Genomic DNA, 13745 nt, shown 5'->3' with positions numbered 1-13745 from the left:
GGGAGCAGGGAGGCATTGACAGTGGGTGGAGGGAGGCCAAGGGGCAGAAGGGCTCTGGGGAGGGGGATTCAGCCTCAACTCAGACCCCTGTCTATTGTCCCAACCATGAGAGCTGACCGTTGTCACCATGAGTCACAAGATCTATGATGTAGCCGTCTGGGGCCTTGATGGAAACTCTGCAGGAGTTCCCAGGCTAGGAAAACCCTCTTTCCTGTTTCAAAGTTCTTTCTTTACATTTCAGAGGGTTCATTCCCACCACTCACCCCTACACGGGATTTATCACTGTGTCCCAGCTGAGAAGCTGAGGATGCCAGGCCTCTGTCCATGAAGAAGCCCTTTAGGGGGCTTCCTACATGGACAACAGGAAGTCAGGGTCAGCCCCTGGAGCTGTGGCCCAGGCTGCCCAAGTGAGCAAGAGTGACCCATTGACCATGGGGGTGGTTTCTTGCTTTGGAGGATGGACAGTGCCACCCATTAGACATCGTGGCTCTCGGAAGCCAAGCTGTCACCAGCAGGTTGGGCAAAAAGTCAAGAGTGAAAAGAAAGATAGAAGTATTTCCCCCAGCACTTCTCTGGGTGGGGAAAAGGTATTGGCCAAAGTTCTTATCTTCTGGGCTGCGGAAGCGTAAGAGATTAAGGGGAATACCCTTCCTTATATACCTCCTCAACCTATGTCTTGGCTTAGCCAGTCCTGCTGTTGTATTGTCATGTATTTGAGGTAGATGGAGTCCTGTCTCAGTCTGGGTTCCCCCCACAAAGCAGAGCCCAAGATGAGGGTTTGGATGCTGAGGTCTAGTTGGAAGGAGGTGCAGGAAGCAGGAGCGAGGGGGCGGGGAAGTGGGAAGGAGGAGGAGCCAGCATGGCGGGCTGTAGGGAGCTGGTGTCTCTCCGGGCAACAGGGCTCCACCCTGTGAGACACCCTCCGAGGAGGTGTGCTGAGAATGCCTCAGAAATGTCCCTCTGAGGGATTGGGGCAGCATTCACCCCCCAACGCCTGTCCACCCCACCCCCCGGTGGAGGGGGAACTCCCCCTACTTCCTGGCTGCACCTGCTGGAGAACTGAGCTGTTTCTGCAGTTTGGGGAAGACCCATTGGCAAAACAGTGGAGCGATTCCCTGGCTTGTCCTTGAGATGGGACACGGCCAGTGTGCATGGAACCGTCTGCCACAGAGACACCGAGAGGATGTGATGTAGCCCCACAATCTCCCTTTAGATGTGGATGATAGGGATGGCAACCGAGTCAGTCTAGAGTCCAGGTGGCCTCTGGAGCCAGACTGCCTGGGCTGGAATTCCAGTGCCACTCTATGGCGTTGGGTCAGTTCCTTAGCCTCTGTGAGCCTCAGTTTCCTCCTCTGTACAAGGGGAACAACCCCAGGGCCTCAGTCCTGGAGTGAATGTTGGCTGGAATAAGACACGGGAGGCTCTTCGCTCAGCCACAGGCACAGAGGAAGTTCCCAGTAAGCATTTGCTGTTGTGTGTATGGTTCCAACGTGGGCTTTGAATTCTATCCTGATGGAGCCCATGGTGGGTGGAGGTGGCAGTTGTGGATATCTTTTAGAGTGCTCTAAAAGTGTGGATATCTTTTAGATGCCCAGCAAAGTGTGGAAACAAAGGGCAGAAGGTGAAAGGCAGTTATGGACATAACCAAATGGACCAGGAGGGATTTTGCCCTTTCAGGCGCTTGTTTCTGGCTCCGGTTCCCTGCCTGCCCCCCAGAGCTTCCGTGATTCACTGGGGGCACCAGGCTCTCTCCCTCTGGCCCCTCCCCGCCCTCCTCTCCGAGTGCGCACCCATCTCACGGCCCCAGCACCTCAGCCGATTCTCCTTGTTAACAATAAACACAAATCCTGTTATCTCCCCTCTCTCGCCGCACTTGCCCCTTGATTTAAGCTGCCTTCTCTTCCCCCTTCATCAGCCCTGGGCCCCTCCTGTTGTATATCTTGCCTTTATCTACTTCCCCGCACTAGGTAGCCTTGCGCACGATCGATTCGCGGGGTGGGGGGAGATGGCAGGCCACCTGCTCGGCCGCCGTGCCCGCTGTTCTTCTCAGGAGCCCGGAGTATTTCTTGTTAAACTTCTGTCTGGCCATGTTCGGTTTCTCATTAGGTTTCTGGCCGAGCTTGGTAGTATTTCTTGCTCCTCCGCGGCACAGCCTGGAGATCCCTAGTAATTCTTAAACGGCGAGATAGAGAGGCGTACCTTTAGAGCTCTCTATAATCCATCTGGCCTGTGGCTTGAAGTGGCACGTGGGGGTTTGTGGGCAGAGGGATGATGGGGAGTGGCTCCCATGATGGGGACTTGGTGGGTCCCTGGGTCACACTGTGGGTTTGCTCCTGTGCCTGCTGCGGCCACCTCCCCCTTGCGTCTCTGCATCAGAGTGTCATCACAACAGTCTGGGAACGGGTTCTCCGGGGCCAGCCTCATCCCATGCCATCGCTGGAAAGACCCCAGCAGCTCTGCTAATAATCCAGGTGTGGCAAGTTCTTCCTATCCCCGACTCAGTTTCCTCACCTGTGAAATAAGTTGGTTTCTCTTTCTTTTGTTCCTTTCTTCATTTATTTAACAAACACGAAACATGCAAAGAGTGTTCATGATGTCCCAGGTAGTGTTCTAAATATTTTACAAATATTGACACCTTGAGATTCTCCTACCCACCCCATAACAAAGTTTTACAGATGAGAAACCATGGCACAGAGAGGCTAAGTGACTTGCCCAAGGTCACACAGCTAACAAGTGGCAGAGCAGGGATGCAAACCCAGAAACTGGCTCTAGTGCACGTGCTCTCAAGAGGTGTTTCCTCTTGGTGGTCTTGTGGCCTCCATCCAGTTCCCAAACACTGCTACAGCTGATTCTTGTTATTCAAGCTAGTTAAGTTTTATAAAGTAGTATCAAACACTGAACTGGTGAATATTGAAACATTGCTCCTAGGTGACATACAGGGTTAGGTTCCTGAAAGCCTCTGGTCACAACATTTTTATCAACTGATCAATACATAAACTTGTTTTATGTGTGTTTCTGTTTAAAGACACCTGAGTTAATATATATTGTTGATTCATTAACATTGAACTCACAGCCAATAGCACTATAGCTCCTGCCTGAATAAAGGTTCTCCGACACATGTATTTTCTCCACAAGGTACATCACAGCCTTCTTGCACTTAGGAACACTAGATAGCTAAACAGCAAAATGAAATGAACAAAGAAACAAACAAAAGCAGCAAAATCACCAACGAAAAGCATACAAATGCAAAAAATGTGGCACCATTTAGACCACAAAAGGACACCTGTTCACAGTATGAGAGCTGAAACAGGAAGGCAGAGTGCCACCTCGCTCAGCCCAAGCTGGGAATGTTCACAACGGGTGACTTAAATTTTTGCTGCTCTGCACATGACCACAAATGACTGTGGAAATTGATTTGGGGGTTACAAGTACATTTTAGCAAGTAGGCGAATTTGCAAATACAGAACCCATGAATAATAAGGATTGATGGTATTTTGTATTACTCCCCTGCTTAAACATCTTCTGAGGCTCCTTACCATCTACTATGTCAAATAAATAGAAACTTCACCTGCCTGCCTTTCAAGGGTTTTAATAATCTAGCCCCATTCCATCTATTAAAACGTGTTTCCCTTTACTCCTGGGGCCATCTCCTTTCTCCCTGGGCCTGGTTCCTCTTCCTTCCTATTCTGCCACATCACCAACTCACTCCTAACTTCACACCTTTGCTCTCTGTTTCCCCTCTGGGCATGTCCTCCCTTCTTTCACTTATCTACCCAATCCTACCTACAGTTTAAAGGTCAGACCAAATTTCTTTTTTCTTTGTATAGCTTTGTGCCACTGATTATCCTTTCCTGGATGTTGTAGACTCATACCATACTGGAGGTAAATTTTTTTAAATGTCCTTTTGTGATTCTCTCACATACAGCCTGCAGGTGGGGAATTTCCCACAAACCACTGTTTGATGACACTCTCAGAATAGGAGACCTCCAAGTTACACTGACCACGTTTGGGCTTGGATAGTGAGGATGATTTGGTTACAGGTGTAGAAGGAGGGATAACGTTGTACTCACCATTGAGACCTGGCTGGAGGAATGTGTTAATTCTTCAGAAATACCGATCAGTCTCCTTACGTAACATAGAACAGTGAGCCCAGGATAATTAGACCATCAAAGTGGTCTTATCGAGAATTGATCTGTTCAGAGAGGTAAGCCTCTGCTTCTAACAGCCTCAGGGTGAGCTGGCCACGTGTGCAAGGAGTGGGGGCAGGGTGGGAGTTCTGAGATCTCAACTTGGGTAGGAGCTGGTCAACACAGGAGGACTTCAAGCCCCCTCTCTGGGACCCAGCTTAGCCCTCATGATGCTCGTCCCCCCCTTCCACCCTCCATGGAACAAGTAACCGGAAACGGAGCCCAGCAACAGCTGGTCCAAATCATAGTCTGAGAGGGGTATTTGTCTTGCCTGTTTTCCCATGTCTCCATCCTGAGGGAAAAGACCGCCCCCCAACCCCAGTGCCTTGCTCTGGGGCACAGATGGAGGATAGGTGAGATGGGCAGAGGGTGCCTCCTCTTTCTGCCCATTACGTGTACCTTCCTCTCCTTCTTAAAGTGCTCCTTGTCAACAATATTCAGTTAGGTTGAAACCTGCCAATCGACCAAAATGGGTTTGGATAAACTAGTCTTGAATTCCGTCAGTGAATTGGCAGTGTGCAGAATGTCAGAGCTAGGAGGAAACTAAGGGGGATGGTGGTCAAGTTCAGCACTTTCTTCTTGAAAAGAAACTGAGGACCAGCTCGGGGAAGATCACACAGCTAATTCATGTCATAGAGCCTCTCAAAATTGGGGCTGTCCTTCCAATATTTCCACTTTCTGTCCCTACCTCTTTGGACATTTCTCCCTAGGCTTAAAGTAGGTTCCCCAACCTTAGGTGTTAGTAGCTGTGATGGAAAGTAAGACAGCTTAGGCATTAGGGCAGAGATCCAACCTGGCCCTGCGACCCATCGGCTGTGTGACCTTGAGCAAGTCATTTACCCTCTCTGAGCCTTGGTTCCCTTATTTGTAAATATAAAGTTAGTGATGCCCACCTCACGGCCCTGTTGTGAGGAATAAGTGATACGACTTATGTGATATTAAACTAATATTTACTGAGTCCTCCTAATTGAAGGCCCGTAGTAGATGCTCAAGAAATGTTGGTCCTGGGCTTCCCTGGTGGCGCAGTGGTTGAGAGTCTGCCTGCCAATGCAGGGGACACGGGTTCGAGCCCTGGTCTGGGAAGATCCCACATGCCGTGGAGCGGCTGGGCCCGTGGGCCACAATTGCTGAGCCTGCGCGTCTGGAGGCTGTGCTCCGCAACAAGAGAGGCCGCGATAGTGAGAGGCCTGCGCACCGCGATGAAGAGTGGCCCCTGCTTGCCGCAACTAGAGAAAGCCCTCACAGAAGTGAAGGCCCAACACAGTCAAAAATAAATAAATTAATAAATTAATTAAAAAAAAAGTAAAATTAATAAAAAGAAAAGTTGGTCCTTTATTTCTTACCCTTGACGTGTCCCTACATCCAGGTAATTTACTCCCATTCTCTGTGTTCCATTGAGGAGCGCATGTTATGCTTCGTACAAAAACAATTCTAATGGTGGGGTTTCAGGCTGGGTGTGTGTGTGGGGGCCACTTTGAGAGACTCTCCTGTCAATTCTGAGCCTTTCTCAGGAACTAGACTGACCTTGGATTCTGCATTGTTTTCATTCCAGCCAAAAATGTTTTGAAATTGGGGCCCAAACCTGGCAGATCCGAGAGGCTTGTGCCCACCCCCTGCACTTCTCTCCTTGTTCTGTCTCAGGTGGATGAGCTGGCCACAGAGGATCTTCCTTATGGTCACAGGATGATGAGGAACCATGCACTAAGACACTTCTCTGAAGGGTGACAGTTTTCATGGCCCCCTCTTCTCTGAAGCAGGGGGAGAAGGGGAGAAAGGGAGAGGAGGAGAGGTGCTGGATTCAGTGCTGCACATCCCGGGTTCCAGTCCCAGCCCTGGCTCTTGCTGTGGGATTTTGGGCAGGATGTTCCGTCTCTCCAAGCGTTATTTATCAAGTAGGGGTAACAATTGTTCCCACCTCACAGCTGGTAGGGGATTCAGTGATGGATGTATGCAGCCAAGGGTCCAGCACCCAGTAACAGCTCACTAAATATTAGCCATGCCTAGAAACAAAGAAGGCAGGATTCCAATTGTAGAATCGACTTCCAGAAGGTTGGACTGTCTTAAATATTGGACAAGTCCCTTTCCCTCTCTGGGCCTCAAGTTCCGCATCTGAAAAATAGGGGTGGGACAGATGGATCCAGATAGCAGGTGTTTACATGGGTCCAAGGAGCTCAGGCCACTGGCCCCACCTCTGCCACCTGTAAGACTCTACCCTCCAGCTGGCAGGAGCCCTGTTTCTCTCCCTCCCCAGTGATTCTTTAGCCCCCAGCACGCGGCGTCTGGCAGAGGACGGACACCAGACAAATGCATGTTGCATGGATGGAGGAGCCCTGCCTTGGTCTGTTTTATCTACTGGGTTTTTGCATATGATTTTGTTTGAACAAAGAATCACATGGTTCATCAGTTAGTCCCCAGCAGGAAACACACAGCACACACAAATCAGGATAATTCAAGGAGAGTTTAATAAAGGAATTGCTTACAAAGGTGTGGGCAGGGTATAGGGAAACCACACAGGATAGCACAATCTCTGGGGTCTAGTTACAGAGGGTACCAGCATCATTCCTAGACCAGAAGATGTGACCAGGGAGGGATAAGGGTTACGTGGTCTCCAGGCAGGGGCTGAGACTCTCAGTGAAGGGATGCAGCCACCTCTCAGAGACCCTGGCAGGTAGGAGCAGAGAGGATAAGTACCCTGACCTCCATTCCCCCCCTCCACCACCCACTTCTCATTTCCTTCTGGACCTCCCATTGGCAGAGCCCAACCAGAAGGCAGAAGGCAAGACAGTCCATTGCAGTCCACACGCGTCAGCCTCTGGGGCAGATAGTTGGGGGAGAAGGGTAACGAGGGGATAGGGGTGGTGAAAAAAAAAGATGCCCGCGGCCAACACCCCCGACCCTGCAAAACACAACCCAGGATTAGCTCCCAGATCGCCACTTTCTAAGGGTCCTTCCAGGTCTGTCATGCACAGACTCTTCAATATGTCCAGCCTTACCAAGGTCCTATTGTAGCAGCTCAGAGTTGGAGGGGGCTGGTCTGGTACTAATGGCACAATTTTGTTACATTAGGTCAAATAATGCCTATATTCAGATGTCAGGTTTTTGGGTCATGGGATTTTTCCTCTTTCCTTCCTCCTTCCTTCCTTCCTTTCCTCCTTCCTTCCTTCCTTCCTTCCTTCCTTCCTTCCTTCCTTCCTTCCTTCCTTCCTTCCTTCCTTCCTTCCTTCCTTCCTTCCCTCCTTCCTCCCTTCCTCCCTCCCCACTCTCCTTCTCCCTCCCTCTCTCTTCCTCCCATCTCTCTCTCTCTCTGTATTTTCTACACATGAACAGATATTCCTCCTGCCGCTCTGGGATGCTGATAGTGGGAGCAGATATACAGCATTTCTGCCGTGATATAAGGGCTGCTGCAGTGCACAGCTGTCTCCCACGAAGGCGCTGCTGGGTGTAAAACTGCACTTCCTTGTCAGCGTTGGTCTTCATGGCTGTCTACCGACTTTTCCAGAAATTCTTCCAGAGCAGAGTTTCTCAAACAAGGGAGATTTTGTGCCCGTCCCCTTCTCCTGGGGGACACGTGGCACTATCTAGAGACATTTTTGGTTGCCACAACTAGGGGTTTGCTACTGGCATCTGGGGAGTAGAGGCCAGGGATGCTGCTCAACATCCTTCATTGCACAAGACAGCCCCCCCCCCCGCCCCACCCAAAGAATTATCCAGTCCAAAATGTCAGTGGTCCTGGAGTGGAGAAGCCTTTTTGTAGAGGGAGCCTCTTCATGTGGCTTTGGTCTTGGAGTCTCCCTTTTCCTCAGTTCCCTCTACTACCTTCTTGCTGTGTGATTATGAAGACTCTTGGATACCTCCAGCAACGGGGAGCTCACTACCTGTCTTGAAGCCAGTCAGGCCTGGTCTTGATCCCGGCTCTTCCACTAGCAGCCATGGAACTCTGGGCTTCCCCACAGGTGGGAGTGGCTCCACCACTCTGCGCCTGAATTTCGTCCAGGACCACGGGGTCAGCAGCAGCCCTGCCTCACAGGTCACATGAGGCTCGGATGAGATGATGCTCTTAAGTGGCCAGCTCAGCGCACGGCACAGGGTGAGGCCGCTCGGTAAATGTTCTCAGCTATGAATGGCCCGCCCGGGCTGGTTTCATCACCTGGGTCGTGGGTGCGTCAAGGGAAGATGAACTGCAGGGTCTCTCATGCCTGGGAAATTTCAGAAATCTAGAGAAGTTTAGCACTGAGTGAGGAAGAAAATATAGGCTCTTGGGGGGACCTTTTCCGTTAGGGCTGTTTCCGTTTGGGGGAGGGGTGGTCTCTGCAGATGCTCGGAGGACACCTGATGGCAAGGTCTTGTTTGTTTGTTTTTTTTACATTTAAAAAAATTAATTAATTAATTAATTTTTGGCTGCATTGGGTCTTCGTTGCTGCGCACAGGCTTTCTCTAGTTGTGGCGAGCGGGAGCTACTCTTCATTGTGGCGTGCGGGCTTCTCATTGCGGTGGCTTCTCTTGTTTCAGAGCATGGGCTCTAGGCACGCGGGCTTCAGTAGTTGCAGCACGTGGGCTCAGTAGTTGTGGCTCGCGGGCTCTAGAGCACAGGCTCAGTAGTTGTGGCGCAGGGGCTTAGTTGCTCCGCGACGTGTGGGATCTTCCCGGACCAGGGCTCAAACCCGTGTACCCTGCATTGGCAGGTGGATTCTTAACCACTGTGTCACCAGGGAAGTCCCAGCAAGGTTTTAGGATCGTTTGTGAGGGAAAATCAGAATTGCTAACGAAGGCAGTGGCAGGCACCAGTTAAGTTAGGAAGTGGACGGTTCTGACCACCATTCACTCCATTTCCCTGCAGGGCTCAGGACTCCATAGCGCGCCCCAAAGGTGGGTACCAGTGGGACCTACCTGGAGAGACTCAAAGGTGGTGGGATGGGGAGGGAGGAGGAGAGGGAGGGGATGACCCAGGTGAGCCCAAACATCTCGGTCCAGAGGCCCTTGCACCGCCGGAGTACCACTTAGAACTCTCCCTCTGCTCTCCCCAGTGTGTGACCTTGGAGGGATACGTAGGGTTTGGGGAGCAGGTGTGCACGGGGCTTAGGCCTAGGTGCCTGGTCCCTGAGTGATGACCTCTCCCACCTGCATTCCTATAATGCTAACAGGTATAAAGCTCTCATACTGTTCAGGCTCCACGCTAATTCTCTCACCTGGTCCTCACATCACCCCTCTAAGTCGGGGTCTGTTACTACCCCATGGAGTGGATGAGGAACTTGAGGCTCAGAGAAGTGAGGTCCCCTGCCGAGGTCACACAGGTGAGGGGGGCACAGGTGGGACCCACTGTAGGCAGCCGGGTTCCAGATCTCGACTGCTCAGTCCTCTCCCAAAGAGCTCCCATCCGACTCCACCCATCTCCCCTGGGCACAGGATCCCCTAAACTGTGTGAGAAACCGGCTGTTGGCGACATTTCATCTTGCTTGGAGCCTGATGGTGATAATTTGCAGCCTTGCCAAGGTGGGGAGATTATATATATTATTCAAAGCAAATATAAAGTAAGGGGTGTAGTGTAGAGGGCAGTGTGAACGTGGATGTGGAGCCTGCAGGGCCAGGGGCCCAGGCCTGTGGAAATAGTTACTCATCCCTGCTCACCCACCCACGGCTCCCTGGACCAGAGTCTAGTCTATGGCCACGTGACCATACAAACAAATACAGAATCATGAACTGTGGTGGGTTCTGGGAGAGATCAGAGCAAGTGTGTCCAACATCCCCAAGACAGCCCTCAAGTTCAATGAATGAGTTGCACAGAGCCCCTGCAAGTGCTTTACTAGAAAGGACGCATGGTTACGGTTTATCACGTGAAAGGATGAAGATTAAAATCAGCAAAGGAAAAAGGCACTTAAGGCAGAGTCCAGGAGAGATCTGGCGTGAGCTTGCTGTTGTCCTCTCCCAGTGGAGTCGTGAGGATGGTGCTTCTTTCCCCCAGCAATGGTGTGTGACAGCACATACAGAGTATTGCCAACCAGGGAGGCTCCCCTGAGCCTTGGTGTCCAGCATTTTTATTGGGCGTCAGTCACATAGGCATGGAGCACCTACAAACTGACCTTAATAACTCAGTCTCCTGCCCCTCCAGAGGTCAGATGATACACCAGTGTTCAAGGGCCCTCCATAAATCACATTGTTAACATAGACTATCTGGCCAGGTGTGGCCCAGTGTCCCAGGTATACAAAGACACTCCTATTAGTGAGACTATCTCAAGGGCTTAGAGGTAATCTCCCAAGAACCAGTCAAGTCCCTTCTTTGGATTATTCAGGGTTGAACATGCGAAACCTGCTGAGTTAACCCTTTAATGCACAGTAGGATTCTACAGGTGAGAACAATAAGGGCTTTTCAAACTTGGAAATTTGGATATGGTGTCAGTGATCATTACCTGAGCAGGTTATTACCTTTCTCAGTGCCATGTTCCTACCATTAGACTTATGGTAGTTTAGAATTATTCTATTTATTGGTTTACTTGCTTCCGTCTGCCTGTTTTGCTAAACCAAGAGTTCCGTGGGGTAATGTGTGGGTCTGTCTGGTTTTTGCTGTTTTCCCTAATACTTGACATACTTTACACACTGCCCTGCAGGACCAAGACTGGGGTGGAGCAAGCAAGACACTCTCTGGGGTGCAACATTTAAGAGTGGGGGACACATACAATCTCAGCCATCCAGATGAATAATGTTTTAATGCAATATTTTAAGAAATCAAAATTAATACAAAAATTCACAAGAAACAAAGTATTAAAATTTTAAACAAATACAGGGTCAGTGCTATTGCTGATCTTTTCCTTGGTGTCCAGCTCTGCCATGGCTTGGCTCTGTTTATGGATCTTGTCTTTGTATACAATTTTGATATTTTTTTCATTATGGATTTGGGGCATTCATTTTGACTTAAAAAATATTGCATCAAAAAGTTATGTATCTTGGGGAATTCCCTGGCTATCCAGTGGTTAGGACATGGGCTTTCACTGCTGTGGGCCTGGGTTTGATCCCTGGTCGGGGAACTATGATCCCACAAGCCACGTGGCTCGACCAAAAAAAAAAAAAAATTATTAAGAAGTTATTTATCTTGAGGACTGAGTGTTTTGGTGCCCCCTTAAATTTTGCACTCAGAGAGAATGTCTCGCTTGCCTCACCCTCATTCTGGCCTTGCTGCTCCCTGCACAGTAGGCCCCCAACAAATATTTATTGAATGAATGAAGCACCCACCTGTGAAGCAGATAGTCATATGTCCGTTTTTAAAATGAGGAAAGGGGTACTTCCCTGGTGGTGCAGTGGTTAAGAATCCGCCTGCCAATGCAAGGGACACGGGTTTGAGCCCTGGTCCGGGAAGATCCCACATACCGCAGAGCAACTAAGCCCGTGTGCCACAGCTACTGAGCCTGCGCTCTAGAGCCCGCGAACCACAACTACTGAGCCCGTGAGCCACAACTACTGAAGCCCGCGTGCCTAGAGCCCGTGCTCCGCAACAAGAGAAGCCACCATGATGAGAAGCCCACGCACGGCAACGAAGAGTAGCCCCCACTTGCTGCAACTAGAGAAAGCCTGCAGGCAGCAACGAAGACCCAACACAGCCAAATAAATAAATTAATTAATTAATTAATAAAATGAGGAAAGGGAGGCCCAGGGAGGTGAAGCCACTTGCTCAAGACCCAGGAGAGGGGCTGGGATTCCTTCTTCAATTGTCTTTCTCCGAAGCCTGAGTTTTTACCTACTGTGTCCAGCTGTCTCCCATCCTCCCTGCCTCTGAGCATCAAATCCCGAGGTGGACCCTCCTGAGGGTCCCTTGGGGAACAAATCTCAGGGGAAAGGAGGCCAGTGCTGAAGAGAGAGGAGAGAAAAATCGAGAATTGGAGAGGGCATAACATATGTTCAAGGCATCCGGATGGAGAAACACGAAGGGCACATTCCAGGCAAGACAACCCCCTGCCTTGTCACTTACTGTAAATTGTCCCCCAATCGCTGGGCTGACAGAGATGGATTCCCAGGGCTCATGGCACAATTAAGCTTTCTCAGGCGTCTCATGGGGGAAGGAAGCAGTTGGTTTACTTGCAAATGCTTGGGGGTAATTTTCTAATGTCCCTTCCGCCATTACAGAGGCTCAGCTCCAATCTCTTATCATATGTAATTCCTAATGATTTCTCTGTTATGTCCTGTTTTATTAAAGCGTCATTGAACTATACCCTATTGATTTAGATTTCACAGACAATTGAAATTTAAATTGACTCCAAATTGAATGTCTCCATGTAATCTCTGTTCTGCAATAAAGATAGATAAAATGCTTCTATTTTTGATAACAGGTTATACTGGAGGCACATTTTAATTTTGGGAGGGAAGAAAAAAATGTGACTGAGTCTTGACTTTCTTTGAAAAGTGGCTGATGGTTCAGGGCCCAGGAGGTTGTTGTTGGTTTTTTTTTCCCCTCTGGGGCACAATGCTGGAGTTATAGAATTTTGGAATGTCTGAGCTAGCTCACAGATGGCAGCGGGAGGTGATCTCATGCGACCTATGATTGAATTAATAAGGTGACCCATCCACAAAATCCATCCATTTGTCCAGTGAGGACAGTGCTAGGGGCGGGGGAGCAGGAAAGAACGAGGATCACTCATCCCACGATGGTGTGTGTGACTCATGTCATTTTGAGGGTTGGGTCTGGAAAATCATCTTGGGAAAAGGAGGGAGATACGTCACTGCAGCCAGTTGTGGGGCACTGTCATTCAACATCTGTCCCCCCCAAGCCAGATGGTCACTTTTATGATGATGGTCACTCTCAAATCTTCTTTCCTTTTCCACTAATGATGGAGGACAGCAGTTGGGGCATGGGAAGGACGAGTGGAAGAGGAAAGGTGGTATCATCCCAGAGAGCCTCTATTTGTTATGAGATAGATTATCTAGAAAAGGGAGAATCAATCAAGTGCCTATGAGAACCTGGAGAGAAGTTGAAGTCGTCAGATGCCTGAGATCCTTCCAGAACAGTTCGAAGGGAAAAATCATTGCCTCTAGAGGGTTCTAGAACCACCATGAAAGCTACCTCATCTGAGTCACAGCATTCAGGAGATATAGGTTCAGTGGTGGGAGGGTGTATCTGTTTCCTATTACTGCTGCAATCAATTACCACAAACTTATTGGCTTAACAGAATACAAATTTATTATCTCATAGTCCTGGAGGTCAGAAGTCCAAAATGGGTCTTACAAAGATATAATCAGCGTGTTAGAAGAGCTACATTCCTTCTGGAGATTCTAGGAGTGAATCAGTTTCCTTGCCTTTTCCAGCTTCTAGAGATCAGTCACCTGCATTCTTTGGCTTGTGGCCCCTTTCTCCATTTTCAAAGCTAGCAATGTACCATCTTCAAACTTCTCTCTCATCTCTGCTTCCATCCTCACATCTCTTTCTCTGACTTTTTTTTTTTGCCCTCACCGCCCAGCTTGTGAGATCTTAGTTCCCCGACCAGGGATTGAACCTGGGCCCTTGGCGGTGACAGCATGGAGTCCTAACCACTGGACCTCCAGGGAATTCCCTCTTTCTCTGACTTTGTCCCTCCT

The sequence above is a fragment of the Eschrichtius robustus genome, chromosome 14, assembly GCF_028021215.1.
Source record: "Eschrichtius robustus isolate mEscRob2 chromosome 14, mEscRob2.pri, whole genome shotgun sequence".
Taxonomy (NCBI): Eukaryota; Metazoa; Chordata; class Mammalia; order Artiodactyla; family Eschrichtiidae; genus Eschrichtius; species Eschrichtius robustus.
Note: the sequence above shows the minus strand (reverse complement) of the source record.